The 18,642-nt window shown below is 38.7% G+C and overlaps 1 long non-coding RNA gene across 1 annotated transcript in view; it reads left to right on the forward strand.

Annotated features, from left to right (window-relative positions):
* Window positions 1–6,684: 6,684 nt before the first annotated feature.
* The window catches only part of LOC139748541 (uncharacterized), a 40,110-nt gene continuing 28,152 nt past the window's right edge, over window positions 6,685–18,642 (forward strand). Inside the window, exons 1-4 of the long non-coding RNA XR_011712723.1 lie at window positions 6,685–6,763; window positions 15,225–15,384; window positions 17,860–18,006; window positions 18,224–18,358. This is a non-coding gene — a long non-coding RNA (uncharacterized lncRNA). The remainder of the gene's footprint in view (window positions 6,764–15,224; window positions 15,385–17,859; window positions 18,007–18,223; window positions 18,359–18,642) is intronic.

Here is an 18,642-nt window from a genome sequence, read left to right on the forward strand (position 1 = left end):
AAACGAAGATCAAAGGGTAAAGGGGAAGAGTGGTTTGGGAATGTCTTGGGAGTAAGGTCAGGGGTTAGTGAGAGGACAAGAGCAAGGGAAGGAGTAGCACTACTCCTGAAACAGGAGTGGTGTGAGTATGTGATAGAGTGTAAGAAAGTAAACTCTAGATTGATATGGGTAAAACTGAAAGTTGATGGAGAGAGATGTGTGATTATTGGTGCACATGCACCTGGACATGAGAAGAAAGAACATGAGAGGCAAGTGTTTTGGGAGCAGCTGAGGGAGTATGTTAGTAGTTTTGATGCACGGAACCGGGTTATAGTGATGGGTGATTTGAACGCAAAGGTGCGTAATGTGGCAGTTAAGGAAATAATTGGTGTACATGGGGTGTTCAGTGTTGTAAATGGAAATGGTGAAGAGCTTGTAGATTTATGTGCTGAAAAAGGACTGGTGATTGGGAATACCTGGTACAAAACGAGAGATATACATAAGTATACGTATGTAAGTAGGAGAGATGGCTAGAGAGCGTTATTGGATTACATATTAATTGATAGGCGCGCGAAAGAGGGACTTTTGGATGTTAATGTGCTGAGAGGAGCAAGTGGAGGGATGTCTGATCATTATCTTGTGGAGGCGAAGGTGAAGATTTGTAGAGGTTTTCAGAAAAGAAAAGAAAATGTTGGGGTGAAGAGAGTGGTGAGAGTAAGTGAGCTTGGGAAGGAGACTTGTGTGAGGAAGTCTCAGGAGAGACTGAGTACAGAATGGAAAAAGGTGTGAACAAAGGACGTGATGGGAGTGGGGGAGGAATGGGATGTATTTAGGGATGCAGTGATGGCTTGCGGAAAAGATGCTTGTGGCATGAGAAACGTGGGAGGTGGGCAGATTAGAGAGGGTAGTAAGTGGTGGGTTGAAGAAGTAAGATTATTAGAGAAAGAGATGAGAGAGGCATTTGAATGATTTTTGCAGGGATAAAATGCAAATGAGTGGGAGATGTATAAAAGAAAGGCAGAAGGTCAAGAGGAAGGTGCAACAGGCGTTAAAGAGGGCAAATGAGAATTGGAGTGAGAGAGTATCATTCAATTTTAGGGAGAACTGAAAGATCTTTTGGAAGGAGGTAAATAAAGTGCGTAAGACAAGGGAACAAATGGGAACACCAGTGAATGGGGCTAATGGGGAGGTGATAACGAGTAGTGGTGATGTGAAAAGGAGATGAAGTGAGTATTTTAAAGGTTTGTTGAATGTGTTTGATGATAGAGTGGCCGATATAGGGCGTTTTGGTCGAGGTGGTGTGCAAAGTGAGAGGGTTAGGGAGAATGATCTATTAAAAAGAGAGGTGGTAGTAAAAGCTTTGCGGAAGATGAAAGCAGGCAAGGCAGCGGGTTTGGATGGAATTGTAGTGGAATTTATTGAAAATGGGGGGGACGGGCGACTGTATTGTTGACAGGTTGGTAAGGATATTCAATGTATGTATGACTCATGATGAGGTACCTGAAGACTAGCGGAATGCTTGCATACTGCCACCGTACAAAGGCAAATGTGATAAGAGTGAGTGCTCAAATTACTGAGGTATAAGTTTGTTGAGTATTCGTGGGAAATTATATGGGAGGGTATTGATTGAAAGGGTGAAGGCATGTACAGAGTATCAGATTGGGGAAGAGAAGTGTGGTTTCAGAAGTGGTAGAGGATGTGTGGATCAGGTTTTTGCGTTGAAGAATGTATGTGAGAAATACTTAGAAAAGCAAATGGTTTTGTATGTAGCATTTATGAATATGGAGAAGGCATATGATGGAGTTGATAGAGATGCTCTGTGGAAAGTATTATGATAATATGGTGTGGGAGATAGGTTGTTAGAAGCAGTGAAAAGTTTTTATCGAGGATGTGAAGCATGTGTACGTGTAGGAAGAGAGGAAAGTGATTGGTTCTCAGTGAATGTTGGTTTACGGCAGGGATGCGTGATGTATCCATGGTTATTTAATTTGTTTATGGATGGGGTTGTTAGGGAGGTGAATGCAAGAGTCTTGGAAAGACGGGCAAGTATGCAGTCTGTTGTGGATGAGAGAGCTTGGGAAGTGAGTCAGTTGTTGTTCGCTGATGATACAGTGCTGGTGGCTGATTCTGGTGAAAAACTGCAGAGGCTGGTAACTGAGTTTGGTAGAGGGTGTAAAAGAAGAAGGCTGGGAGTAAATGTGAATAAGAGCAAAGTTATTAGGTACAGTAGGGTTGAGGGACAAAGCTATTGGGAGTTAAGTTTGAGTGGAGAAAAACTGGAGGAAATGAAGAATTTTAGATATCTGGGAGTGGATTTTACAGCGAATGAAACCATGGAAATAGAGTGAGCAATAGGGTGGGGGAGGGGGCGAAAATTCTGGGAATGTTGAAAAATGTACGGAAGGCGAGATCGTTATCTCGGAAGCAAAAAAGAGTAGATATGAAGGAATAGTGGTTTCGAAAATGTTATATGGTTGCGAGGCAGGGGCTATAGATAGAGTTGTGCGGACAAGATGGATGAGCTAGAAATGAGATTGATATATATATATATATATATATATATATATATATATGTATATATATATATATATATATATATATATATATATATATATATATATATATATATATATATATATATATATATATATATATATATATATATATATATATATATATCCCTGGGGATAGGGGAGAAAGAATACTTCCCACGTATTCCCTGCGTGTCGTAGAAGGCGACTAAAAGGGGAGGGAGCGGGTGGCTGGAAATCCTCCCCTCTCGTTTTTTTTTTTAATTTTCCAAAAGAAGGAACAGAGAAGGGGGTCAGGTGAGGATATTCCCTCTAAGGCCCAGTCCTCTGTTCTTAACGCTACCTCGCTGATGCGGGAAATGGCGAATAGTATGAAAGAAAAGAAAGATATATATATATATATATTTTTTTTTCTTTTTTGCTTTGTCGCTGTCTCCCGCGTTTGCGAGGTAGCGCAAGGAAACAGACGAAAGAAATGGCCCAACTCACCCCCATACACATGTATATACATACGTCCACACACGCAAATATACATACCTACACAGCTTTCCATGGTTTACCCCAGACGCGTCACATGCCTTGATTCAATCCACTGACAGCTCGTCAACCCCGGTATACCACATCGCTCCAATTCACTCTATTCCTTGCCCTCCTTTCACCCTCCTGCATGTTCAGGCCCCGATCACACAAAATCTTTTTCACTCCATCTTTCCACCTCCAATTTGGTCTCCCTCTTCTCCTTGTTCCCTCCACCTCCGACACATATATCCTCTTGGTCAATCTTTCCTCACTCATTCTCTCCATGTGCCCAAACCATTTCAAAAGACCCTCTTCTGCTCTCTCAACCACGCTCTTTTTATTTCCACACATCTCTCTTACCCTTACGTTACTTACTCGATCAAACCACCTCACACCAGACATTGTCCTCAAACATCTCTTTTCCAGCACCTCCATCCTCCTGCGCATAACTCTATCCATAACCCACGCCTCGCAACCATACAACATTGTTGGAACCATTATTCCTTCAAACATACGCATTTTAGCTTTCCAAGTAAACCGTTAATATGTCTTGTTATTTTTGGATGACATCATGCAAGTGTATTGGACTTTGGCACCCCTAAACGGTCTTTTAAGTAAACTTTTGATTTGTCTCCTACCCTTCAGATGCCAGTATTCCCCTGTAAAGGCCTTTGAAGACGCCAAAGGGCATTTAGATTAATCCTTCAATTTTCCTCTAAATTTTTGGATGCCTCACCGCAATTCTCTTGCACTTTGGCATCCCCAAAGTGGCATTAAAGTAAGCTTTCCAAATGTTTCTTTCCCTTTTGATGCCTCTATGCCCCTGTAATTGCCTTTGGCGGCTCCAAAGGGGATTTAAAGTAAACCGTTAATTTGTGTTTTTATTTCTAGATGATATCATGCAACTGTATTGAACTTTGGCACCTCTAAACGGTCTTTTAAGTAAACTTTTGATTTGTCTCTTTCCCTTCAGATGCCAGTGTTCCCCTGTAAAGGCCTTTGAAGACGCCAAAGGGCATTTAGATTAATCCTTCAATTTTCCTCTAAATTTTTGGATGCCTCACCGCAATTCTCTTGCACTTTGGCATCCCCAAAGTGGCATTAAAGTAAGCTTTCCAAATGTTTCTTTCCCTTTTGATGCCTCTATTCCCCTGCAATTACCTTTGGCGGCTCCAAAGGGGATTTAAAGTAAACCTTTAATTTCTCTTTTCATTTTTGGATGACATCATGCAACTGTATTGGACTTTGGCACTCCTAAACGGTCTTTTAAGTAAATTTTTGATTTGTCTCCTTCCTATCAGATGCCACTATTCCCCTGTAAAGGCCTTTGAAGACGCCAAATTTTCCTCTAAATTTCTGAATGCCTCACTGCAATTATCTTGCTCTTTGGCATCCTCAAAGTGGCATCAAAGTAAGCTTTCCAAATGTTTCTTTCCCTTTTGATGCCTCTATGCCCCTCTAATTACCTTTGGCGGCTCCAAAGGGGATCTAAAGTAAACCGTTAATTTGTCGTTTTATTTTTGGATGCCACCATGCAACTGGACCTTGGCACCCCTAAACGGTCTTTTAAGTAAACTTTTAAATTGTCTCCTTCCCTTCATATGCCAGTATTCCGCTCTAAAGGCCTTTGAAGACGCCAAAGGGGATTTAGATTAATACTTCAATTTTCCTCTAAATTTTTGGATGCCTCACCGCAATTCTCTTGCCCTTTGGCATCCCCAAACTGGCATTAAAGTAAGCTTTCTAAATGTTTCTTTACCTTTTGATGCCTCTATGCCCCTCTCATTGCCTTTGGCGGCGCCAAAGGGGATTTAAAGTAAACCGTTAATATGTCTTTTTATTTTTGAATGATATCATGCAAGTGTATTGGACTTTGGCACCCCTAAACGGTCTTTTAAGTAAACTTTTGATTTGTCTCTTTCCCTTCAGATGCCAGTATTCCCCTGTAAAGGCTTTTGAAGACGCCAAAGGGGATTTAGATTAATCCTTCAATTTTCCTCTAAATTTTTGGATGCCTCACCGCAATTTTCTTGCCCTTTGGCATCCCCAAAGTGGCATTAAAGTAAACTTTCTAAATGTTTCTTTCCTTTTTGATGCCTCTATGCCCCTGTAATTGCCTTTGGCGGTCCCAAAGGGGATTTAAAGTAAACCGTTAATATGTCTTGTTATTTTTGGATGACATCATGCAAGTGTATTGGACTTTGGCACCCCTAAACGGTCTTTTAAGTAAACTTTTGATTTGTCTCTTTCCCTTCAGATGCCAGTATTCCCCTGTAAAGGCCTTTGAAGATGCCAAAGGGGATTTAGATTAATCCTTCAATTTTCCTCTTAAAATTTTGGATGCCTCCACACAATTCTCTTGCCCTTTGGCATCCCCAAAGTGGCATTAAAGTAAGCTTTCCAAATGTTCCTTTCCCTTTTGATGCCTCTATGCCCCTGTAATTGCCTTTGGCGGCTTCAAAGGGGATTTAAAGTAAACCGTTAATTTGTCTTTTTATTTTTGGATGCCACCATGCAACTGTGTTGGACCTTGGCACCCCTAAACGATGTTTTAAGTAAACTTTTAAATTGTGTCTTTCCCTTCAGATGCCAGTATTCCGCTGTAAAGGCCTTTGAAGACGCCAAAGGGGATTTAGATTAATCCTTCAATTTTCCTCTAAATCTTAGGATGCCTCACCGCAATTCTCTTGCCCTTTGGCATCCCCAAAGTGGCATTAAAGTAAGCTTTCCAAATGTTTCTTTCCCTTTTGATGCTTCTATGCCCTGTAATTGCCTTTGGCGGCTTCAAAGGGGATTTAAAGTAAACCGTTAATTTCTCTTTTTATTTTTGGATGACATCATGCAACTGTATTGGACTTTAGCACCCCTAAACCGTCTTTTAAGTAAACTTTTGATTTGTCTCTTTCCCTTCAGATGCCATTATTCCCCTGTAAAGGCCTTTGAAGACGCCAAAGGGGATTTAGATTAATCCTTCAATTTTCCTCTAAAATTTTGGATGCCTCCACGCAATTCTCTTGCCCTTTGGCATCCCCAAAGTGGCATTAAAGTAAGCTTTCCAAATGTTTCTTTCCCTTTTGATGCCTCTATGCCCCTGTAATTGCCTTTGGCGGCGCCAAAGGGGATTTAAAGGAAACCGTTAATTTGTCTTTTTATTTTTGGATGCCACCATGCAACTATATTGTACCTTGGCACCCCTAAACGGTCTTTTAAGTAAACTTTTAAATTGTCTCTTTCCCTTCAGATGCCAGTATTCCCCTGTAAAGGCCTTTGAAGACGCCAAAGGGGATTTAGATTAATCCTTCAATTTTCCTCTAAATTTTATGATGCCTCACCGCAATTCTCTTGCCCTTTGGCATCCCCAAAGTGGCATTAAAGTAAGCTTTCCAAATGTTTCTTTCCCTTTTGATGCCTCTATGCCCCTGTAATTGCCTTTGGCGGAGCATTGAGAACAGCGGAGGGATACGACTACCAATCATCTTTATGTACAATGGTAGGATAGTAAATTCCTTAATAAGAGACGAAAGCTAAATAACCCATATAAAGGACTTTTTATCATTTTCCTTATAATAGATAAATTGTAGAATCTTGATAGATACATTTTGAAGGTTTATTATATCATTATAATATATAAATAAAGAAATAATTTAGGCTCGTCGTTCAAGGCCAGCTGACCCAAACATAACAACACACGCTGGCTGGCCGGAGAATTTCATCCCCTTCTCAAAATGACCAAGGTAATGGATCTATTTTCCAGTTTCTTAATACAAATTACATGGCGAGTGATGTGATATATAGGTAGTAAGTGAACTAAAGCCATAGGCTATTAAAGAAATGTAGATGTCGTGGTTTTCTGTCTTTGCATCTTGACGAGGCACCGTTCTTCCATGGCCCTTATAAAGTGATCGGGCATAACCACACGTCACCCAGCGCAATCAAGTTGAGTTCTAATTTGTATCCATTTCGCTCATCCAGGTCCAAATCCACCCTAAACTAACCGCTCGTAGGTAAATGAGCCTGTTAATGTAGACTTGGAATAAGGGCCCCCAAGTGCGACCGGCACCTCATAGTAAACAGTCGCCACTCAGTACAAAGTTGATAGTAAACAGTCACCACTCAGTACAAAGTCGATAGTAAACAGTCACCACTCAGTACAAAGTTGATAGTAAACAGTCACCACTCAGTACAAAGTCGATAGTAAACAGTCACCACTCAGTACAAAGTTGATAGTAAACAGTCACCACTCAGTATTTTTTTTTTGATAGTAAACAGTCGCCACTCAGTACAAAGTTGATAGTAAACAGTCACCACTCAGTACAAAGTTGATAGTAAACAGTCACCACTCAGTACAAAGTCGATAGTAAACAGTCACCACTCAGTACAAAGTTGATAGTAAACAGTCACCACTCAGTACAAAGTCGATAGTAAACAGTCACCACACAGGACAAAGTCGATAGTAAACAGTCACCACACAGGGCAAAGTCGATAGTAAACAGTCACCACACAGGACAAAGTCGATAGTAAACAGTCACCACACAGGACAAAGTCGATAGTAAACAGTCACCACTCAGTACAAAGTCGATAGTAAACAGTCACCACACAGGACAAAGTCGATAGTAAACAGTCACCACACAGGGCAAAGTCGATAGTAAACAGTCACCACACAGGACAAAGTCGATAGTAAACAGTCACCACACAGGACAAAGTCGATAGTAAACAGTCACCACTCAGGACAAAGTCGATAGTAAACAGTCACCACTCAGGACAAAGTCGATAGTAAACAGTCACCACTCAGGACAAAGTCGATAGTAAAGAGTCACCACTAATATGTAGGCCAGAAGCTGTATGTAGGAAATGTACATATTTCTTGTGGGGAAGGTGTTTGGGGTTACGTTTTCCCTGATCTTCAACGAGTAATGAGCACTTTGAGTCGAGTTATATATTTAAAGGTGGAATTTCCATCATGGGAAATATTTATAATGGAATAATTGTTTTTTTAATTGTTTTTTTTAATTTTGATTGAGTTTGTGGTATGTAATAGGGTAATATGTAGGTCAGAGGCTGTATGTAGGAAATGTACATATTTGTAGTGAGGAAGGTGATAGGATCTGCTTCCTTGGTATGTTGTTAGTAATATTTAGATTTTTGACTCGACATTTTTCTAGAATGGAGACGGTTAATGGCTGGCTGGCATGTGTAAGTGGATTTATAATTTGAAATATAATTTGAGGTTACACATAAAATATTACACATTATATTAGTTTATTAGACCATATGAATGAATAGATAGGAATATAAGAAAACCGAAAAGTTGTATCATTTGAATATATATATATATATATATATATATATATATATATATATATATATATATATATATATATATATATATATATATATATATATATATATATATATATATATCAGCAGTTAATTTTATTTTAGATATTAATTTGTCATAATATATTTGTAATGAACCATGCTAGTGTATTCGTTAATTAAAAGATGCGTAATTGAAATTAAAATTAAAATTAAAATTTTTGAGAATAGTTTTAAAATCATAGTAGTTAGGGGTGTGTACATCATGGGAAATGTGAGGTTTGAGTATGAAGTTAGTGAAAAACAGATGTAATTGAAGCAGACATAAAAACATGCCTAGTGCCATCATTAGAGATAATTAAAGCATGTCTAGTTAATGTATATATAAAAACATGCCTTGTGCCATCATTAAAGATAATTAAAGTGTGTCTAGTTAGTATATATATAAAAACATGCCTTGTGCCATCATTAAAGATAATTAAAGTGTGTCTAGTTAGTATATATATAAAAACATGCCTTGTACCATCATTAAAGATAAAGTGTGTCTAGTTAGTATATATATAAAAACATGCCTTGTACCATCATTAAAGATAATTAAAGTGTGTCTAGTTAGTATATATATAAAAACATGCCTTGTGCCATCATTAAAGATAATTAAAGTGTGTCTAGTTAGTATATATATAAAAACATGCCTTGTACCATCATTAAAGATAAAGTGTGTCTGGTTAGTATATATATAAAAACATGCCTTGTACCATCATTAAAGATAATTAAAGTGTGTCTAGTTAGTATATATATAAAAACATGCCTTGTACCATCATTAAAGATAAAGTGTGTCTAGTTAGTATATATATAAAAACATGCCTTGTACCATCATTAAAGATAAAGTGTGTCTAGTTAGTATATATATAAAAACATGCCTTGTGCCATCATTAAAGATAATTAAAGTGTGTCTAGTTAGTATATATATAAAAACATGCCTTGTACCATCATTAAAGATAAAGTGTGTCTAGTTAGTATATATATAAAAACATGCCTTGTGCCATCATTAAAGATAATTAAAGTGTGTCTAGTTAGTCTATATATAAAAACATGCCTTGTACCATCATTAAAGATAAAGTGTGTCTAGTTAGTATATATATAAAAACATGCCTTGTGCCATCATTAAAGATAATTAAAGTGTGTCTAGTTAGTATATATATAAAAACATGCCTTGTGCCATCATTAAAGATAATTAAAGTGTGTCTAGTTAGTATATATATAAAAACATGCCTTGTACCATCATTAAAGATAATTAAAGTGTGTCTAGTTAGTATATATATAAAAACATGCCTTGTGCCATCATTAAAGATAATTAAAGTGTGTCTAGTTAGTATATATATAAAAACATGCCTTGTACCATCATTAAAGATAAAGTGTGTCTAGTTAGTATATATATAAAAACATGCCTTGTACCATCATTAAAGATAATTAAAGTGTGTCTAGTTAGTATATATATAAAAACATGCCTTGTGCCATCATTAAAGATAATTAAAGTGTGTCTAGTTAGTATATATATAAAAACATGCCTTGTACCATCATTAAAGATAAAGTGTGTCTAGTTAGGATATATATAAAAACATGCCTTGTACCATCATTAAAGATAATTAAAGTGTGTCTAGTTAGTATATATATAAAAACATGCCTTGTACCATCATTAAAGATAATTAAAGTGTGTCTAGTTAGTATATATATAAAAACATGCCTTGTACCATCATTAAAGAGTGTTAATTGTTGTGAAAGATCCGAGTGATGGGTGATATTAGTGAGGGCTGTGTAAAATATGGGTCAAGATTTGGTTTGTGATGTAAAATTAGGTAAAATATTTGTATTGAATGAAGATGAGCTTTTGAAATTTGACCTAAGTTAACGTTCGTGGTAACAATTGCCGAAATTTACATGTTTAATAAGATTTATTATCAGTAATTAATTTAGATGTGTAGAGGAAGTGATTTTCAGTGGTATTGTGGTGTGTTTTTGAGAGTATTAACAGATGGAGAATGTATATGGAAGTGTTAATTGTTGTGAAAGATCCGAGTGATGGGTGATATTAGTGAGGGCTGTGTAAAATATGGGTCAAGATTTGGTTTGTGATGTAAAATTAGGTAAAATATTTGTATTGAATGAAGATGAGCTTTTGAAATTTGACCTAAGTTAACGTTCGTGGTGACAAGTGCCAAAATTGACATGTTTAATGAATGTTTATATATATCATATTATTATTATTTTGCTTTGTCGCTGTCTCCTGCATTAGCAAGGTAGCGTAAAGAAACAGACGAAAGAATGGCCCAACCCACCCAAATACATATGTATATACATACACGTCCACACACGCAAATATACATACCTCTACATCCCAACGTATACATGTATATACACACACAGACATATACATATATACATGTGTACATACTTCATACTGTCTGCCTTTATTAATTTCCATCGCCACCTCACCACACATGTAATAACAACCCCCTCCCCCCTCGTAGTGCTAGGAAAGACAACAAAGGCCCCATTCGTTCACACTCAGTCTCTAGCTGTCATGTAATAATGCACTGAAACCACAGCTCCCTTTCCACATCCAGGCCCCACAGAACTTTCCATGGTTTACCCCAGACACTTCACATGCCCTGGTTCAATCCACTGACAGCACGTCAACCCCGGTATACCACATCGATCCAATTCACTCTATTCCTTGCCCGCCTTTCACCCTCCTGCATGTTCAGGCCCCGATCACACAAAATCTTTTTCACTCCATCTTTCCACCTCCAATTTGGTCTCCCACTTCTCCTCGTTCCCTCCACCTCCGACACATATATCCTCTTGGTCAATCTTTCCTCACTCATTCTCTCCATGTGCCCAAACCATTTCAAAACACCCTCTTCTGCTCTCTCAACCATGCTCTTTTTATTTCCACACATCTCTCTTACCCTTACATTACTTACTCGATCAAACCACCTCACACCACACATTGTCCTCAAACATCTCATATCCAGCACATCCACCCTCCTGCACACAACTCTATCCATAGCCCACACCTCGCAACCATACAACATTGTTGGAACCACTATTCCTTCAAACATACCCATTTTTGCTTTCCGAGATAATGTTCTCGACTTCCACACATTCTTCAAGGCTCCCAGGATTTTCGCCCCCTCCCCCACCCTATGATTCACTTCCGCTTCCATGGTTCCATCCGCTGCCAGATCCACTCCCAGATATCTAAAACACTTTACTTCCTCCAGTTTTTCTATATTCAAACTTACCTCCCAAGTGACTTGACCCTCAACCCTACTGTACCTAATAATTAACCTTGCTCTTATTCACATTTACTCTTAACTTTCTTCTTTCACACACTTTGCCAAACTCAGTCACCAGCTTCTGCAGTTTCTCACATGAATCAGCCACCAGCGCTGTATCATCAGCGAACAACAACTGACTCACTTCCCAAGCTCTCTCATCCCCAACAGACTTCATACTTGCCCCTCTTTCCAAAACTCTTGCATTCACCTCCCTAACAACCCCATCCATAAACAAATTAAACAACCATGGAGACATCACACAGCCCTGCCGCAAACCTACATTCACTGAGAACCAATCACTTTCCTCTCTTCCTACACGTACACATGCCTTACATCCTCAATAAAAACTTTTCACTGCTTCTAACAACTTGCCTCCCAATCCATATATTCTTAATACCTTCCACAGAGCATCTCTATCAACTCTATCATATGCCTTCTCCAGATCCATAAATGCTACATACAAATCCATTTGCTTTTCTAAGTATTTCTCGCATACATTCTTCAAAGCAAACACCTGATCCACACATCCTCTACCACTTCTGAAACCACACTGCTCTTCCCCAATCTGATGCTCTGTACATGTCTTCACCCTCTCAATCAATACCCTCCCATATAATTTACCAGGAATACTCAACAAACTTATACCCCTGTAATTTGAGCACTCACTCTTATCCCCTTTGCCTTTGTACAAAGGCACTATGCACGCATTCCGCCAATCCTCAGGCACCTCACCATGAGTCATACATACATTAAATAACCTTACCAACCAGTCAACAATACAGTCACCCCCTTTTTTAATAAATTCCACTGCAATACCATCCAAACCTGCTGCCTTGCCGGCTTTCATATTCCGCAAAGCTTTTACTACCTCTTCTCTGTTTACCAAATCATTTTCCCTAACCCTCTCACTTTGCACACCTCCTCGACCAAAACGCCCTATATCTGCCACTCTATCATCAAACACATTCAATAAACCTTCAAAATACTTGCTCCATCTCCTTCTCACATCACCACTACTTGTTATTACCTCCCCATTAGCGCCCTTCACTGAAGTTTCCATTTGCTTCCTTGTCTTACGCACTTTATTTACCTCCTTCCAGAACATCTTTTTATTCTCCCTAAAATTTAATGATACTCTCTCACCCCAACTCTCATTTGCCCTCTTTTTCACCTCTTGCACCTTTCTCTTGACCTCCTGTCTCTTTCTTTTATGCATCTCCCACTCAATTACATTTTTTCCCTGCAAAAATTGTCCAAATGCCTCTCTCTTCTCTTTCACTAATAATCTTACTTCTTCATCCCACCACTCACTACCCTTTCTAATCAACCCACCTCCCACTCTTCTCATGCAACAAGCATCTTTTGCGCAATCCATCACTGATTCCCTAAATACACCCCATTCCTCCCCCACTCCCCTTACTTCCATTGTTCTCACCTTTTTCCATTCTGTACTCAGTCTCTCCTGGTACTTCCTCACACAAGTCTCCTTCCCAAGCTCACTTACTCTCACCACCCTCTTCACCCCAACATTCACTCCTCTTTTCTGAAAACCCATACAAATCTTCACCTTAGCCTCCACAAGATAATGATCAGACATCCCTCCAGTTGCACCTCTCAGCACATTAACATCCAAAAGTCTCTCTTTCGCGTGCCTGTCAATTAACACGTAATCAATAACGCTCTCTGGCCATCTCTCCTACTTACATACGTATACTTATGTATATCTCGCTTTTTAAACCAGGTATTCTCAATCACCAGTCCTTTTTCAGCACATAAATCTACAAGCTCTTCACCATTTCCATTTACAACACTGAACACCCCATGTATACCAATTATTTCCTCAACTGCCACATTACTCACCTTTGCATTCAAATCACCCATCACTATAACCCGGTCTCGTGCATCAAAACCACTAACACACTCATTCAGCTGCTCCCAAAACACTTGCCTCTCACGATCTTTCTTCTCATGCCCAGGTGCATATGCACCAATAATCACCCATCTCTCTCCATTAACTTTCAGTTTTACCCATATTAATCGAGAATTTACTTTCTTACATTCTATCACTTACTCCCACAACTCCTGTTTCAGGAGTACTGCTACTCCTTCCCTTGCTCTTGTCCTCTCACTAACCCCTGACTTTACTCCCAAGACATTCCCAAACCACTCTTTCCCTTTACCCTTGAGCTTCGTTTCACTCAGAGCCAAAACATGAAGGTTCCTTTCCTCAAACATACTACCTATCTCTCCTTTTTTCACATCTTGGTTACATCCACACACATTTAGACACCCCACTCTGAGCCTTCGAGGAGGGTGATCAATCCCCACGTGGCTCCTTCTTCTGTTTCCCATTTTAGATATTGATAGGTGTGTTATTTTTATATGTATATTGTGTGTATATTCTATTAGGTGTATTTGTTGTATTTCAGCTGTATTATTTGTTTAATTACAGTTGCATTTGCATTGAATATTAAGTGTATTAGTTTGATATGATTATAAGTAGTATGTTAGTATGTGTCTTACTTGTATATTAGCATAAGTGTAACTTTCATATTATAAGGTATATTGTAATTGCTATATATAGTGAAATATTTGCACTTATTGTATACTATTGTAGATGATTTTATTATTTGCTGATGTGTATTAATTGAATAATATTAATATGATGTTTATTGGTGTTATATTATCATGTGTATTACTGTTTTCAAATGTATTATGTTTTTTGCAAGGTTTATTGCTGTTATATTTTGAATGTTACAAATTGTAAAATTTATAATGAATAATGTATTTTAAGAGCTTATGTACATTTGTGTTTGTATATATATACTTGGATGGCATTGCAGTGGAATTTATTAAAAAAGGGGGTGACCATGTTGTTGACTGGTTGATGAGGATATTCAATGTATGTTTGGTTCATGGTGCAGTGCCTGAGGATTGGCGGAATGCATGCATAGTGCTGTTGTACAAAGACAAAGGGGATGATAAAGGTGAGTGTTCAAATTACAGAGGTATAAGTTTGTTGAGTATTCCTGGGAAAGTATATGTTAAATAGATTATTAAACCAATGGAAATTTTTTGAGAATTTGAGGGGATATCACTTTGTAAATGTGGATTCAAGTAGGCATACTTCTTGCATTGCAAACCAGTATGAAACTGGTGTCCTTTATATGGCTAATACTGCTTTATACTGGCTACTAAACATGTGTTATATACATAGGATGTCTATATTTGGTTTCCTGCTTATCGAATGGATCACGTGCACAGTTGGCTAACTCGTATATTCCTGCACTTTAAGTCGATTTATGTGAGCAAACAAAGGCTGTATGCTCATGATTTAATACATAATTGGGAACCAAAAACTGTCAAGTTGGCCTTCATAATTTTAGACAAAGTAGCAGGCATAGCTGTAGATGAGTGGTGTTCAGTGGTAATAATAGGAATAGTTGAGGAAATGTAGTTTAGTGGTTCTGACATATTGGGGTAAAGGAATATAATCAATAGTACGTGGTTCCTTTTGGTTAAGCATTTCACTTTGCAGGTGAATGGCCATTCGCTAGACAGCATAACCCGGGAGTTCCTACTAGATGGTGTAGATCAGAATGTACAGGAAAGTTGGCATGCAAACTACATGGAAGTGGATGTCTTCACCACCCTTGGCAGTCCCATAACAGGAACGATATCTGGAGTGCTAACTAGTGGTAGGTTTTCTGCTACATAATGGTCTTGTTTTGATCTAGTTGGGCATAGGAATGGGAAAAGGAACCTAAACTGACCTGACCTGACCTAACCTAACCTAACCTAACCTAACCTAACCAAACCAAACCAAACCAAACCTAACCTAACCTAACCTAACCTAACCTAACCTCACCTCACCTCCAGCCTGATGCTCCTGCTTGCTGTCTATTGCTCCTACCATTTTGTTCTCGAAAGGGTGGGCTGCAGCATAGCTCTCACCATAGGAAAATCTAGGGTTTGATGAATGAGTAGCATGAGTAAAGTTTTGTGTGTAACAAGGAGAGATTGTATGCTTGTAGACAGAATACCAGCAGTCTACATATGGCTGAGACAGAAAGAAAGACAGCTGTCTGGATCGGAGGAGTGCAGCTTGACAACCACTGAAGTGCTGGCTCAGTATGCAGTTATCACTAATCCTCATGATACCTAGGTGTGTAGGATCAGGAGTATCACTTCTTTATCCCATCTTTAACATGCCATACACATCATTTGTCTATGTAAGTATTTAAACATTTCAGTGCCCTGGTTTTATTTAGCTTATGTGTGTGTCATTTTTTAATTTCTCTAGGTATTGCAGCACAACAAGCCACTTTTCTAAACCCTCTTCCTCTTGCTACTTTATTGTAGACTGTTTTTTCTTCATTTGTTCATTACAGACTTTCACACATTACTTCACCAAAAAATGGCATTCCACCTGCCACTCCCTTTAACATACTTGCATATAAGAACCTTTTCTGTGCAAGCCAGTGAATTGCAACAGGCCAATTATGCATGTTAATGCTCAGTCCCTCACATGTATACTCTTGCCCACGTGCAGCTTATTGAATCCAGTATTCCCAATTACCACTCCTCTTTCAGCAACTGTCAAAGCACTCGCTTGGCCTTTTAAATGTAAAGTGGAACTCCCTTAAATGGGTGTCCATGGCAGTAGTCTCTCCATATCTAGGGAACTCCAGTGCCACTTCATAGCCTCTATTGCTTCATCCTTAACAGGCCACGTAGAGGGCTTCTACCTAATGTTCCTTATTATTACTATTACCTAATGCTCCAGCCTAAATGTTCCTACATACTGCTACCATCTGTTGCTTCTGCCAATTTTCCAAAAGTCAAGGCTATTGAATGGTGCTCCGCAGGAAAATCGGTTACGAATAATGATCTATGCGAGTCAAGTGTTGTATATGACAAGGAGAGATGCATGTTTCTGGACAGAATGCCAGTAGTCTACTTGTAGTTGAGGTTTTTAAAAGCTATTTTTTATATAATGGAGTTTATACTATCCTCAGCAAAAGGGGGTAGAACACTTCTCTTAAACCTGTGCTCTAGTGCGTCTTGATTCTTCCATGCTTTCACATCACTACAATTGTTTCCATAAACTAATTTTTTTTCATTAGACATTTTACCTAATGGGATTGCAAAAGAGCATTGCAAGTCTTTTTCCCAGTACCTTCTGTGGTTGTAAACAACCTTGCCCTTGGATATAATGTCTTGTCCATCCTCTGCATTTTCATTCTTCAAAAAGTCATTTAGACTTGGATAACATATCCTCCCAACTTTCTTTTTTCACTGGCCTGTTATTCATTTAGACTTGGATAACATATCCTCCCAACTTTCTTTTTTCACTGGCCTGTTATTCATTTAGACTTGGATAACATATCCTCCCAACTTTCTTTTTTCACTGGCCTGTTATTCAGTAAAAGTGGAGCTTTGTAAGGCTCTTTCCCATTAGTTCCCATGCTTGTCAGTGACCTCACCTCTATGTGTCTGGGCCATAATCCGTACTTGTCTCTGAGTTGAATTACAATAAACAGCGATTGTCAGCACTTGGCAATCTCTTCATATCAGTGTCCTACACTCTTGCATGTTTGAGAGGTAACCACCTAGAGTTGGACCAAACCCTTTCAAGACCTCATTTGATTAAGGCTACACCTAATTGAACAAGGACTCGTGTGTTGTGACTGATGCCATTAGGGTACATAAAAACTTTCATTCTTGTACTACCAGCAATTTAGAGAGTCCTTTAATTCCAACACACCACCACAATATCATTGCTCTCTTCTCTTTCAGTACCCTCTGCTCCATCATAACATTTCATTTTCTTGCGCAACTGACGTCTAGTCTTCACTCTACTTCTTCCATTGTTACCCTCCCTGCCACTCTCGGTACTTGTCCATCACCTGCGATATCAAGACTCCAGTTACTTTGTTCTTTTTCACAGTCATCATCCCAGGTCTTATCCCAAGACAACTTCATGCCTCTAGCATATAACTATTTAAGCACACTTACAGCCTGCACATCACTGCTGGATCTACAAGTGTCACTTATTCTGTTGCTTGGCTATTACCAAAATGTGTAAATGAGGTTGATTTTTAATGATGCTGACTTGGTAAGGTAGGAGAGGCAGTTGGATATGAAAAAAGTGTGAACTGGTCTTTTGAAAGGTATGAAGTGGGCCGGTCATCTTCCCAGAACTAAGAGTGAGTGGAACGACTACCATTGATCAGACTGTTAACATCAGGAACCCCTTAGAAGGGAGCTCAGCCACTCAATCCTTGGAGGAATATGTTGCAGCTGTAAGCAAGCTTCAGGTATTTAAAATGAATGTTCTCTTGGTTATTTCCACAAAAAATGGGATGAGGGAGTGGCAAGTCTGATAATGCTCATAATCAAATAATGGTTATACTTCAAAAAAGTCAAAACCTTACTGATCGTACATGAGAATTCCCTTTTATGACAGGATACTGGTTTTACATTTGCTGTACCATCTAGTAACTTGGTTGATTAACCACTTGGTGATACTTGCAGACAGAGATACAGCTTCTGAAGGATGCCCTTCCTACAGTGTTGTACCACTCCGGCCAGCAAGCTATCACTGGATTTATAAGTGCTGCATCCCTCACTGTTGATAATGCCCATTTTGATGAACTGACTTTACATAAGGTGAGTGAGTTGCATCATACCACTTGAGATATAAAACACTTCAAAGTTCTGATTCTGGAAAGGGATGTTAAAATGATTATTAAACCAATGGAAATTTTTTTGAGAATTTGAGGGGATATCACTTTGTAAATGTGGATTCAAGTAGGCATACTTCTTGCATTGCAAACCTGTATGAAACTGGTGTCCTTTATATGGCTAATACTGCTTTATACTGGCTACTAAACATGTTGTGTTATATACATAGGATGTCTATATTCGGTTTCCTGTTTATCGAATGGATCAAG

The sequence above is a fragment of the Panulirus ornatus genome, unplaced genomic scaffold (assembly GCF_036320965.1).
Source record: "Panulirus ornatus isolate Po-2019 unplaced genomic scaffold, ASM3632096v1 CTG_7070_pilon, whole genome shotgun sequence".
NCBI classification, from domain to species: domain Eukaryota; kingdom Metazoa; phylum Arthropoda; class Malacostraca; order Decapoda; family Palinuridae; genus Panulirus; species Panulirus ornatus.